The following is a 15,303-nucleotide window of genomic DNA, read 5'->3' as shown; positions in this document are numbered from 1 at the left end:
CTGCAGTCTACCTCAACGTGATGGTGGTCACTGGCACAATAACTGACCTGCTGTGATGACAGGGGCAATATCCGTCAGTGTGCTGTAACTGCCCCATACCTGCTGGGTGGGATAATAGAGGAATAACTGATGGGGTGCTATAACTGCCCCCATACCTGCTGGGTGTGATAATAGAGGAATAACTGATGGGGGTGCTATAACTGCCCCCATACCTGCTAGGTGAGATAATAGAGGAATAACTGATGGGGGTGCTATAACTGCCCCATACCTGCTGGGTGGGATAATAGAGGAATAACTGATGGGGTGCTATAACTGCCCCCATACCTGCTGGGTGTGATAATAGAGGAATAACTGATTGGGTGCTATTACTGCCCCCATACCTGCTGGGTGGGATAATAGAGGAATAACTGATGGGGGTGCTATAACTGCCCCCATACCTGCTGGGTGGGATAATAGAGGAATAACTGATGGGGGTGCTCTAACTGCCCCCATACCTGCTGGGTGTGATAATAGAGGAATAACTGATGGGGGTGCTGTAACTACCCCCATACCTGCTGGGTGGGATAATAGAGGAATAACTGATGGGGGTGCTATAACTGCCCCCATACCTGCTAGGTGGGATTATAGAGGAATAACTGATGGGGGTGCTATAACTGCCCCCATACCTGCTGGGTGGGATAATATAGGAATAACTGATGGGGGTGCTATAACTGCCCCCATACCTGCTGGGTGGGATAATAGAGGAATAACTGATGGGGGTCCTATAACTGCCCCCATACCTGCCGGGTGTGATAATAGAGGAATAACTGATGGGGGTGTTATAATAATTGATGGGGGGTGCTATTACGGCCCCCATGACCGATCGGTGTGGTAATAGAAGAATATCTGATGGGGGCGCTATTACTGCCCCCATAACTGCTGGGGCGCTTAATAGAGGAATAACTGATGTGGGTGCTATAACTGCCCCCATACCTGCTGGGTGTGATAATAGAGGAATAGCTGAAGTGGGTGCTGTAACTGCCATAGCATCCAATGGGGTGTGATTACTGGGATAATATTGAATGCAGGTGCTATACTTGTCACAGTTTCTGGTGTGGTGTGATTACTGGCACAATATCTGATGGGGTGTGATTATGACACAATATCTGATGTGGGTACTATGCATGCCACAATATCTGATGGGGTGTGATTATGACACAATATCTGATGTAGGTGCTATGACTTCGACAGTAACCGATGGGCTGTGATTAGTGACACAATATCTAAAGTGGGTGCTATATGTGCCACAGTTTCTGATGTGGTGTGATTACTGGCACAATATCTATCTGATGGGGTGTGATTACTGACACAATATCTGATGTGGGTGTTATTCCTGTTGCAGTAACTGATGAGGTGTGATTACTGACACAATATGTAAAGTGGGTGCTATATGTGCCACAGTTTCTGATGTGGTGTGATTTCTGGCACAATATCTGATGGGGTGTGATTACTGACACAATGGGGGTCATTCCGAGGTTGGAGTAAAGGGAAAAACGATGCCGGTAAAGGATTACCAGCACCGCTTACCACTACGGGCCATTCCGACCGGTCAGACCGCTATTTACGGCACCGTAATCTACGATGCTGTAAATACCGGTCTTGGGTCGCGCGTGCGCGCCCCATCATGCCGAAATTAGCAGCATGGCGTAAACTGGAGCTGATCACAAGTATGGAGCACATGTAAATAACGGCCTCATTAAGGCCGTAAAGTCACTTACCGGCATGGAGTACACACAGGCAACTCAGAGAAGGAATAAAGAACCCTGAGCAGTAGTCCACAGAGCCACAGGTGCACACAATCAGCACATGTGTAGGCAATGGAGTGTGCCACAGTACAAAAGGACCACACCCACACACCACACCCCCTCCCACACCAAGAAAAGACCAATAGTGGTAGCAGCACATGAGGCAGGAGGCCCTGCCAGCAAGGTCACAAACACTATAACTACACCAAAAACACCAGTCCTCCCAACTGAGGAGACACAGAGGGAGAAGAAGGGGGAGACAGGCCCAGCATGCAGTGCCAGTGCAGCCTCCTCCACCACCCCAGCAGCTAGAATGTGACAGCCTCACCACCATAATTTGGTGACTAAATTACTAGATAAGTGAGCAGCATACAAATACACACTCCCCCAGCACAATTGAAGGTGGGGCCTGTGCCCCACACCCATGCCACAGGCACCTATCAGCACACAGTTGGACCCATGCATGGCATGTCACAACCATCCAGTACACGGACGCAGAACGAAGTGCTGAGGCACCTCCTCAGGCACACAAGGGGCTACAAATCCCTAACAAGGACTACCCAGGAGATATACGACACAAAAGTTGGCCCCATGCATTGGCAGGGATGCCAAATGACATGGGTGCCCCTAACAGCACCCACGTGGATTAGGTTGATCTGCATGGCATGCATGTGGTGGATCACAACCGCAAGCAATACCATTCCCCCAACGTACAGACGAAAAGCAAGACAAGCAAGAACAGTTCCCCTACATGACAGTCCAGACACTTAGCTAAATTGGCTACACATGCAGGTGTTGGCGGCTGTCCCTTGACACCATGGTACCGGACCCCTGTCAGAAACCCACAGACCAGGCCCAGGGAACACTATTATAATGGCCATACCCGTGCATGCGTGGAGATGAAGCAGCCACCTGGCTTGCATAAGGCACATATGAGTTGCCGAAGCTGGACTGGTGGGGGACCCATCTACTGCAATGTGCTGTCCAAGACCCCCATGTCATGTGTACAGCTCAACAAATTGTGCATCCCTTGGAATGTGGCTCTGTCCCCTGACATGGGACTGCTAGTACCAGATGAAGATTGAGTGAAGGAGGAGGAGGAAGGGGCAAGACAGCATCATGGAGGCGGTGCATTGGAGGGACATGTCGTGTGTCTTACAACGTTTGGACATAATAACCAAAACACAAGATGACAGAGGCCGGCATTATATGGGCACACAGGGCCCTGGGTGTGTGTATACTTGTAGACCATGCACTGTCAGACGTCATGATACACATGCTGAATGATGAATATCCACACAGGTTAAACTTTGCAACTCCAAATGTGTATTTAAATTTTGAATGGATGAGTGTAAACAATCCCTCCACCCGCCCAACCACCTCCCCCCAACTCCACAACAAACCCCCCATCTCCCCTCCTCTCCAACTCCACAATAAATCCTCTCCATCCCCCTTCCCCCCAACTCCACAACAAACCCTCACCCTCCTGCCCCCTCCCCCCAACTCCACAACAAACCCCCCCCAACTCCACAACAGTACTCCAATGTAGTACATTAAGGCCACATGTGGCAGCAATGATGATTAATGCATGCTCCCGGGGCCCGGGGGAGGCATGTCCCGGCACAGCATGAAACACAGAGTGCGTCGCAGAGGAGTTGCCGGTGTGTCACGACTGGATGTGGCCGTGTCCTCCTGCTGATGCTGCGGAATGGAATGTGCAGCCTCAAGGGCATCAGCTATGCGTCCTAGGACGTCACACAACCTGTTAGTGCTCTCAGTGACTGCCTGACACATTTCGCAGTTCATTTAGCCATTCCACCCTGGCCTGGCGGTTGTCCTCCATGAACACAGTGATGAGGTCAGTCAGCTGAGTTGCACGACGTGCATCAGATGATGGGTGTTCATCACTGGAGTGACTTGGCCCTACGTGCTCCCCAGAGTCACTGCATGATGCCAGGGGGACATTGCTGGGCTCCGGGGTGTGGACTGTGGGGTAAAACTCCTCCTTGGACGCCCCACAGATGGATAAAGGGCTGTCCACATTCTCCTCGGGGCCCGTAGCTGCAACCTCCCTAGCAATACTGGACTCTGCCGATGTTAGGGTGGCCATTGTGGCAGGCGCAGATGCAGGGAGGGATTGGGGTGGTGCAGCCTCCACTGACCTTTCAGGAGCCGGGGTGGGTGTTTTTTTCAGTGCTGGAATGTGCCGGACCCTGCCACTGCCCATGGAGGTGGTTGGACGGCTTGTCTGTGGCTCACCGCTGTCATGATCAGTGTCTGTGGGGGTAGAAGAGAGGGCCAACATGAGAACGCTAAGAACGGTGCCACTAATAGCAGCTAGTCCGCGGGAGCGCGATCCCTCATCCCGTAAATAGTGGCGTGCCGCTATTAGCACACCATTACAAGCCATGCAGACATGCTAATAGCGGCATGGAACAGCCCCAAAAAGCCCATACCGGCATGGCGTAAATACTGGCATTGTGAACCACCCGCTAAGAGAAATGAGCAGTGTTCCCACCTGCCACAGGTGGACACAATCAGCACAGGTGGAGGCAATGGAGACTGTGGCAGCACAAAAGGAGCACACCACACCCCTTCCCACACACCTTCCCACACCAAGATGGTTCCAATACTAGCAGCATTAGATGGGCTGGAGGACATGATTGCATTGCAGCACCAACAACAACAGGCAGCACAGAGAAGATACAGGAGGAGGAGGAGGGGGGCGAGACAGGCACAGCAAGCCCCACCAGTGCACCTAGTAATACCACAGAGGCAGCCAACAATCCCCAGGATCCGAGCCAGTCCATTCAACCTAACCCCTGAGCACATACACACCCTATACCGTCTGGACCAGGATACCATCACCAGCATCGTGGACATGATACATGACGACATTGTGAGCCTCATAGACATCCAAACTGCCATCCCCCCTCTACTGAAGGTGGTAACTGTGCTCCACTTCCTGCCCACAGGCACCTACCAGCATACAGTAGGGCAGATGCATGGCATCTAACAACCAGTATTCTCACGCACGCTGACTCAGGTGCTTGATGCCCTCCTCAAGCACACAAGTGAACACATATCCTTGCCACGGACTGCCCAGGAGATCTCCCACACCAAAGTTGGCTTCTATTCACTGGCAGGCATCCCAAGTTGCATCGGGGCCATCGACTGCACCCATGTGGAATTGGTGGCCCCACATTACAATGAAGCAGTCTACCGAAACAGAAAGCAATTGCACTCCATCAATGTCCAAATGGTATGTGACTCAAACAAGATAATCACACGTTGTTGTGCCCGACATCCCGGATCAACCCATGATTCATTGGTCCTGCGGAACTCAACGATACCACGCTACATGGAGCGACAAGCCGGACAACGTTCATGGCTACTTGGTGAGTAGCAGGGCAAGCACATGGCAGTGTGATATGGGTTGTGATTGGGGGGGATGCATACTCCAACTGGGTGTGATTGAGGGGGAAGAGATGCATACTCCAACTGGGTGTGATTGAGGGTGTGGGGGAGATGCATACTCCAACTGGGTGTGGACTGTGGTCTGTACAACAAATGGACATACAGATGTAGGCCAATGTCCACCAAGGCAGGCCACAATTGACCGGAAACAAAACAACATGCAATTTGAAGCAGCACAACATTGAAAACAATCCAAGATGCCAAACATGACAGATCCATCCACATGCACATTGCACATCATACCACACCCCATATGACACAAATCAGCAACATGGCACCAATATGCGATTAGAAAATTTGCGCTGCACAACATCACTACAGCTATGTGCCCTTAAGTGCATGCGAAGGGATCACCTCTAGCCATTGTACTGAACCACACCCCACACCACTACTGAAGTGACGCTTCACAGCATGGCGACATCAATTTCAGAATGGCAGTACACTAGCAGTCTGGTACCAATTTTGCCTGGGCCCAGGAACACCTAAGACCTGTCCACACCCAGGACATGGCAATTATTGGCGGAGGCATGCATGGTGCATGTCCACTTGCAGGGACTAGCTCACCTTCTCACATTGCAGTTACACAGATCGTCTCCATGCATGCTGGGATTCGTGGATGCCAATCACAAAGCAAAGTTGATTAGTGTGATATGTACAGGTTGCACTTGAGGTGAACAGTAACAAGTCCCCATTGTTCCACCCATGCAGGTGATGCTGGCTATCCCCTGAAGAGGTGGCTCCTTACCCCTGTACGGAACCCACAGAACAGGCACGAAGAGGAACACAATCGTGCACATAACCGTACCCGTGTCGTGATTGAGCAGACATTTGGCCTTTTGAAGACACGGTTCCGGAGCCTAAGCAGGTCGGTGGGGCTCTCCTGTATGGCCATGAGAAGGTGGCCAAGATCACCATGGAATGTGTCATGCTGCACAATATGTGTATCAGACGGAATGTGCCACTGCCCCCTGATGTCGAAATGCAACCACCTGATGATGATGATGATGATGATGGGGATGAGGAGGGAGGGGACAGGGCTGCAGGTCATGCAAGAGGCGATGCCCAGGAGGGACGCGATGTGCGTCAGCATCTGATCAACCAAATATTCTGAATCACATGGTTCAACTCTGTTGGATGGATGTGGGTATTAGTACACTGGTGTTTGTGGTGAAGTGCACAATGGGCCCTGTCCCCCAATAAAGTTCACATACACAATGATGAAGTCCAAGCCTGTGTCTTAACTTGTCACCAGTGTATTAAACATATTTTGAGAAGAAAAAGTGCATGGCCCCAAATATGCAACCACCCTTTCCTCCCTCCCCCCACATCACTCCCAAAACACCCTTCCCCGTCCCCCCACAACACTCCCAAAACACCCTTTCCCCCCTCCCCTACAACACTCCCAAAACACCCTTTCCCTCCCTCACCCCACAACACTCTCAAAACACCCTTTCCCCCCTGCCCCCACAACACCCCCGTGTGTGGCTTGCACAACGTTGGTGTCCTACTGCACATGTTCCAGCTAGATCCTGCTGGCCCTACTTCCCATGCCCACCACCACCATTAGGAGGTTGGGAGGGTGTGCGCCTCATGGAGTGCAAGGAGCGGCGGCGGGGGCTTGTCTGCCCTCAACTTGCAGAGGAGGAGGTGCCTGGTTGTTCCTGTGGTGGTGGTGGGTACTGTCGGTCCATCGCGTCTGCTATGCGGGTGAGGACCTGCCTCAGTTGTGCCATCTCCTCGCACAGCCTGTTGATGCAGGCTTCCATGCCCTCCCTCGACTGCCTAGCATTCTCCCTGAACTCATCCCTCAGACGGGCTGCCTCATCTACATGCTGGCCAACCAGCGCTGTAATATCCTCCTGACGCTGCCTGATGGTGGCCAGGTCATGGCCACTGTGTCCAGCTCGTGGGGTGGCTGCTGCACCTTGGTGTATGTCTCGGCCATCAGGTGAGGGCACCTGTGGGCTCCAGCACCCTGCCATTGTCTCGTCGCCAGACTGGCCATGGCTACTGGATCGTGGTGTTGGCCGTGGGCTTGCTTCTCTGGATCCTGGGGGCTGGGGGTCTGCATTTGCATGGGCAAGTCACTGGTCTCCTCCACGTCAGACAGCGGCGCAGTGGCTGCTACCTCACCATTCGAACTGGTGGCAGCAGAGAGTGGGCCCTCTGTGGGTGTGTCCTGTGTTGGGGGATCACAGCAGTGGGTGCAGCAATTATAGAAGCTGTAGCTTCAGGTCTTGGTGCAGTGGCTCACTTGCTGTGTTTGCCCCTCTGCAGGTGCTCACTCCTCCCTGTGCCCCTTGATGTGGTGGCGGTGTTCCCTGTCTCCTGTGCCCTGGCTTGTTTTTGGCAGGGGGAGCCTGTGTTGCAGGTCCTGCTCTTCGCTGTTGGTCTGTGAGCCTGTGGGGGACAAAGAGTGGGATGGTATTGGTGATGGTTCAACGTACTTCATGCAGATTTTGTTCATCATGCTGTTCTGTGCATTGGGACTTCATTAGTGGGTATTCAGGTCATGGGGCTGTTTGGTGGGTCATCCATGCATGGGTCTGTTTGGCACGTGTCTGTGGTGATGCGTGCATGTGTGTGTGTGTTGGGGTGTTACACTCGCATGGGCAGGGTTGTGTGCATGTATGTTTGTGGCCGCATCCATGAGATGATTCTGGGCTCACATTTGGGGGGTGCCTCACCTTTCACAGTTAATTGTTTCATGTGTACACTCGCCTCCATCTGATGTTGTGGGTGCACCACACTCCATGTCCCCAACTCCCTCTATGGATTCTACTCCAATCGTGGTAGCGCAGGTCTCCTCCCACTCCCTGAGTTTGATGGGGGAATCAGCGCCACCTCCTAATGGCCATGGCCAGCTTACGATTTGCAGACAGTATGCTGCGGACCCGGAGGTGAAGATCGTCCCACCGCTTCCTGCAGTCTTTAACGGTGCGGGTGGTGGTGCCCACCGCACTGACTTTCTGGGCCACCTCTGCCCAGATCGCCTTTTTTTTAATCAGGGTCTCACGCTGCATGTCAATCGCAAAGACAACATCCGCGTTTGCAGCAAGGGTCTCCGTCAGCATGATCAGCTCCTCATTTGTGAATTTCTCCTTGTGCTGGCGATCTGCGGTTTTCTTGATTGCCTTGGGCATTGTGAGGCGATCCTTGATGCTTTGGTATGGCACTGGTGTGGGAACAGGTCCTGGGGGCAGAGGATGGCAATGGATTGTGTTTTTAAAGATGGGCGCCATGCTCTTTCCCGTTCCTGTGCGATGACGCTATTTCCGTTTCCGCAGTTTTACGGTGACTGCTATTTGCGTGTTGCTGGAGGTCGGAAGTGCATTCAGCGCTTTCGTCGTTGCCGCTAAGGGTCTTTTAGGGGTCTTTAGCGGCATGACGGTAGGGTCATTACCAGCATGGTGCTGTGCTCGTGTCCGCGTACTCGTAATGGCACGCAATTAGCAGCCTCTTGCCAAGGCGGACACGTTAATAGCGCCATGCCGGTAATGGTAGTATTTTACCGTGTTCCGTGTAATGAGGCCCAATATCTGTTGTGGGTGCTATTCCTGTTGCAGTAACTGATGGGGTGTGATTACTGACACAATTGATGTGGGTGCTATAACTTCCACAGTAACTGATGGGCTGTGATTACTGAAACACTATCTAATGTGGTTGCTATACTTGCCACAGTTTCTGATGTGGTGTGATTACTGGCACAATAGCTGATGGGGTGTGATTACTGACACAATATCTGGTGTGTGTGCTGTACATGTCACAACAACTGATGGGGTGTGATTATTGGCACAATATCTGATGGGGTGTGATTACTGACACAATATCTGATGTGGGTGATATTCCTTTTGCAGTACCTGATGGGGTGTGATTACTGACACACTATCTAATGTGGGTGCTATAACTCCCACAGTAACCGATGGGCTGTGATTACTGACACACTATCTAATGTGGGTGCTATACTTGCCACAATTTCTGATGTGGTGTGATTACTGGCACAATATCTGATGGGGTGTGATTACAGACACAATATCTGATGTGGGTGCTATACATGCCACAGTAACTGATGGGGTGTGATTATTGGCACAATGTCTGATGTGGGTGCAAAAACTTCCACAGTAACCGATGGGCTGTGATTACTGGGATAATATTAAATGTGGGTGCTATTCTTCCCGCAGTAACTGATGGGGTGTGATTACTGGCACAATATTTGATGTGGATGGTATAACTGCCACATTAACCAATGGGATGTGCTTACAAACACAATATCTGATGCGAGTGCTATACTTGCCACAGTATCTGATGTGGCTTGATTACTGGCACAATATATGTGGGTGTTATACATTATACTTGCCACTGTAACTGATGGGGTGTGATTACGGGAACAATATCTGATGTGGGTGCTATGCATGCCAGAGTAACTGATGGGGTGTGTGAGAAATCTGAGTACGTTCTCACACTTAGCCCTCCTATGACCCCGCCCCCACCAGGTAACCAAGAGAAAGACAAGGCTGCCAGAACCTTACCCTGGGGGTGGACTAGCAAGGGAGGATCACACGAGTGGAGGGTCCATGAGGTTTTGGGGGAGGTGCCTTAGAATGAGACATCATATCCCCCATTTTTAATCACCGATTTACCCTACTCTCCCTCAGCCTTTATGGGATATTGCCATTCTTATCCTGTCCTACCCTTTGAACTTCCACCAAGTACTGGGAAGAGGAAGAAGCAACTAAGAGTACTGCAGAATTCCTATAGAAAACACCAGTGTAGTACTGAGATGAGTAAAAAGGCTATGGAGGAATACTATCACTCAGAACACATATGTCCCATTAATAGGTTCAGGCAAAGTCACGCAATTGACTCTAATACCTTACACCTACAACCTATTGGGGACTGTATGCTGTATAAAAGGTGGGGACACAAACAGAGAAGAGATCAAGGTCATGTTGCGCAAGAAGCAAGGTGGAAGCTGAGCAGTTGTAGAACTGAGGAGACAGAACTGCCAGGATGCCGGAGTGAAGCAGAGGGAAGTTGCCTGCGAGTGTGTGGCGGGAGACCAGATTCTCTGGGGAGCCGACAGCAGATAGCGGAGGATGCCGTGGGGAGAGGCAGTCCTTGATCGGCAGCTTCAGTGTGCTTGTTCACCCCGGGTGGAGAAAGTACCCAGGAATACCTAGAAGTCGTGGAAGCAAAGTAGCAGCAAAGACATGCAACGCGACCAGTAAATTTCAGCGCTGTGAAGAATCCCGGTGCACAAGTGAATGAGAAGCTAGATACAGTGTAGCAGAGTGGTCGCCTGTAATTGACACATTCTTGTAAGTCTCAGAGGAAAGGGGAAAGTCTTAATGAGCTGACAATGGAAAGCCAATATTAACAATGTGTTAAATGCTATAAAGACAGAACAGAGTGAAATGAAATGAAAGATTGTAACAGAGTTGTAGTGTATCACAGAAGATACGTTTCTGAAGGTCTCTGAGCAGGCAGCAACCCTTTGCAAGTATCAAGGAGAGATATTGAGGCACAGAAAAGGGAATGCAAATGAACTGTGAGCAACATAAATAAAGTTTAAATGAACTGATCAAGTAAATAATAACCCTTTGTGAGTTTAGAGGAAAGCTACTGAAGCACAGACACAGGGGAGTAAATGAAATGCAAGCAAATTAAAGGAGAAAAGCTAAATGAAGCTAAATAGACCAAAGTGAAGTCAAGTGTAGAGGAGGAGCCAATTGCCTCTACCGGACGTCCCGCCTCTATTCTGCCCATATATTGGAAGCCGGAATTTGCGACATGCACAACGCCAGTATTAGTGTCTAGTACACAAAGAGTTCTCGAAACAAGGTATCCGCTAAGAAGGCCTTACATGATGTACCCGCGGAGCCATGATGGTCTCTTAGGAGAAATGCCTGAAGAAATATAAAACACTGAAGGCAAAAGCCTGGTGATGTCACGTGAAGCAGAAATGACGCACCAAGACGGGATGCTGAAGAAGAAAGTATATAGACCTTATAGATTCTGATGACAGAGTAAAGAATTGGGTAACATTTCATGTGCAGAATGAAGATTGCACGTATGGAGAGCACTGAAGAAAATACAAATCGCTTAATGCAAGTAGTCTAAGTAATCGTGAAGGCTGTCTATACATAGTAAATCGATTGTAGGCAGTGCTGCCATTAGATATATGTGTATAGAATCTTGATGTTCCACATCATGTTTAGCAAACTAGGCCCCATGAGCAGAACGGGCTGAAGGTGTGGCGCAGCAAAGAAAGACGGCTGACCATGAAGGAAGATTCAAGAAGGCTTGTCTGGCCCAGTGTCAAGGGTTGAAGCAGCCAAGAACCTGGTTATCTCTTAGAGAAGATACAATGAACGTGAGAAGCAAGGCAAGCTCCTGTTTGAGGTGTAATGAAAACCACTATGAGTGCAAAGTTTTATTCATTTAATGGTATTAAAAACGAAGAAAGGAGCTCAGACATGGTCTCCTGTCACATGGTCAAGATGGAAATAGAGTTTGGGCAAGCCAAATCGAGACTCGAGATAAGGCTGTGCGCACACTCCCTTTTATTCTCAGGCACAGTGAAGCTCACAAGGCCAATTTCAAAGACTAATTTGAATGGCAGACAGCAGATTGATGATGGAGAATGGGCTAATTAAGTGGGAAGGCAGGATCAAGTCAAACCCACAAGCACCTGGGGTACCAGCTTGCATGCTGCTGGTGGCTGGAATATTCCAGAAGAGTACAAGTGTGCCAACCAATCGTAGAGGGCCACGTAGTAAGAGCCCTATGGTGTGAAGAACCAATTAATTATTGTGTATTCTATGACAGCTATGATGACTTGCAGTAGGGGTGGGCATAAGTTGTCCACCTGATGTTAGAGACCCGATCACAATCCGAGCCCCCATAGAAAGGACACCTAGATGTTCCCTCTAGGCCAATCCCGACTCTAAGTAGGTTTTCTTATTTTGCCATGTAGTATGATATCACGTATGAGTTTTCATTATAAAAGTGTTGTTTTTTATGAGATGCATTGAGAGAAAGACTTGTGCAATGTCCGTTGTAACCTCCCTGTTTTCGACAACTGCAAATAAAACAGTTAAAGTTTGCCAGCTTCCTGAATCAGTCTTATTTTTGGTGTCAGAGTAAAATCTGTACCCCATCAATCCCATAGATTGCTATCTCGCTTAAAGGGCCTACAGGTTCCCGTGGTCGCAGAGGTAGGATGGTTTAAGATCCATCGACCTAATAGGTCTCCAGCATTTCAGATGATCTGACACCCTCTGCCACTTAGCTGGAAGATCGTGAAGTTTCCTGTGGAGAGCGGCCGATATAGAAAACTTGCAAGAAGACTGATAGAGGTGGGACGGTTCCCTCTTTGACGAAATCCCTCCTGGTTTCCACAGGCGCTGAGCGGGCTGAAGCCGACTGTGGTTGATTGGAGGAGGGTATAATATAGAGAGGTCTTGAGCTGAAGAGCGAATGGTGAGTAGATGGAGGGATTGGCAAAAATAAAGGGATGGGATTGTGGTAACATAGAAGAGTAACGGGGGTTGTCTAAAGTATAAACAAAAGGTGTCTAGTATATGACGAGGAGCGTCAAAACAAGGGGCCTCATTACACCCCTGGCGTTAAGGGTTTAACGGCACCGTAAAAGGTGTTGGTGCCGTTAAACCCTTAACGCCTGATTACGAGTTCCCTTTGCGGGACCCGACCTTAACGCCTGCTTTTAGCAGGCGTTAAAGTAGAGTGCCGCAAAGGGACCTTGGTGTAAGTACGGTGCCGCAATTTGTGGCACCGTACTTGGTGCCTTCCCCATTCCCATTGAGCCCTATGGGGCAAAAATGGGAATGGGGAAGGGCCCATGGTGAATGGGGAATTGCCGCCCCACCAACCTTGGAATGGGACGGTAATTCCGCCATTCACCATGGCGGACCCCGGCATGGACCATGGTGCTAATAGCACCATGGTTTAGCGCCGGGGTCGTAATGAGGCCCAAGGAGTGTTTATAGAGCCTAGTTTCCTACCTTAAGAAAGGTCTAGAAGAGTAATTTCAAAATCCCAAGGGGGTAAATAGGCAGCACACAAACAAGATTTATGATAAGGAATTACTCAAACTCCAAGTGGAGTATTTTAAGGGCTAGAGATAAAAGGAGTACCATGGTGTACATGTGAAAAGTCAACTAATTTGTCTGTTTGTCTGTGTATTTTGTAATTGAAAAGAGGTGTTGAAAAGCGACAAGGATAAGTTATGTTAAGTTGAAGGAGAGACAAAAGTTTTACTTCTTTTTCAGTCATTGTCGGCGCCGAACGACAAAAGTAGGTTGAGATAACTGAGCGATAGAGGCTTTGAGTGGAGAAAGTTGGAGCGAACTTATATTGTTATTTTTCTGAAACGTATTGGTGTAAAACTGCAGTAAGTATAGACAGTCAATTGAGACTTGTCACAATGGGAGATATTACTCCACTGATGCATCTGTGCAAGACGCTACCAAAACACACGCCTAAGATTAAACCGTATAGTGCAGAATGGGTGAAGGGCACAGCAGATAAAATGTTCATGCCATGGCCACAAGGGGGATTGCTGTCAAAGGTGGTATTGCAACACATGACCACATACCCGCACTCTGCGTACATGGGGTAGAAATTGCAGAAGAAATTAGCTATTTTGGAAATCTGGAAGATGTACCAGGAGGAACAAGAGGACCCCCCTCCTGAGGATTGAATGATCAATCCGTGTAAGGAGGAGCGTGCTGAGCCTTCTGCTCCCCTTGCCTCGCTTGAAGTAAAAAGCATTGATTTAGAAAGCACAGAATTGTATCCATTAAGGTAACTAAAAGCGGCGACAGGGTATAGTAATCCGATACATGAACCCACTGCTTGTAGCAGTGACGATAGTCCAGACGAGGCCAGAAGAAAGGAAGAGATATTTAAGGTCTTACAGGACAAAGAGGAGAAAAGCTACCGACCAAACATGTCAACAGAAATAGAACGAGAGATTAAGAGATGGAAAGGAGAGAAGGATAAAGCTGACGAGGTAACGCTCATACAGAATGAATGGATGGATGGACAGATATTGCTCAAGCCCGATGGGAAAAGTGTTGAGGAAGTTTGGCAAAGGGAAGATCAAGACGAGCAGGATGGAAAAGACAGGGAATGAGAAAAAAGATTGAAAGAGGATGAATATAAGAAAAAGTGCAGGCGGAGACGAGAACAGATGAATCAAGAAGAAAAACAAAGAAAGGAAGAAAGGGTGGAGGAACAAAGGAAATGTGACAACAGGCAGAGAGTAATCCAAGAGCGAGATAGACAAGAGAGCAGAGGCCTAGACAGGGTAGGGCCTGAGCCGGCAAGGCCCACCCAAAATCTTTAACTGCCCACTCAGCAGCACTCTGAGTATTTACATAGGTTAATGTCACTGCGGTGGGCCCAAATAAATTAGCTTCAGGCCCTACTTGTTAGAAAATCCTGTCTATGCCTCTGCAAGAGAGAAAGAGAGAAGAGGAGGAAGAACGGTAATTAAGGGATAAAAGGATGCAGAGACGAAGGGAAGAAGAAGAGCATAGAGCAAACGAAAGAAGGGAACAGAAAACACAAGAAGAGGAAAGAATTAGAGTGGAAGCAAGACAGCAAAGAGAATTAGATGAAGAAAAGGAGTGAAAAAGCAGGCAAAAGGAATGTGATATTGATTGCATCCCGAAAGAGTTAATGCAACCAAGTACAGTAATATCATGGGGTGATATAAAGGAATTCCTCTCATCGCAGAGAGCAATGTCAGGACCATATAAAGTTACGTTAGATGAGAATTTTGAGATAGGCTTTATCGATTCTATCTCTGCTTCCTATCAGGTTATGAGAGCAAGAGGTGGATCAGGAAACAAGGGAAAAGAAGGTTGATCTAAAGTCCCCCAATCACAAGGTGAAGAAGGGAGGTCACTTGGTTTTGAACATAGGGCTTTGTCTCTCAGCAGACTAGTCTTAGACTGGGGTCAAGAGGATGAAAGTCATACTAGTTGGAGACTAGACATGTCAGAAGAAGAAAGAG

Source organism: Ambystoma mexicanum, chromosome 8, assembly GCF_040938575.1.
Source record: "Ambystoma mexicanum isolate Mex_15411 chromosome 8, UKY_AmexF1_1, whole genome shotgun sequence".
Taxonomy (NCBI): Eukaryota; Metazoa; Chordata; class Amphibia; order Caudata; family Ambystomatidae; genus Ambystoma; species Ambystoma mexicanum.
The sequence above is the reverse complement of the archived record's forward strand: the minus strand, read 5'-3'. Positions refer to the sequence as shown.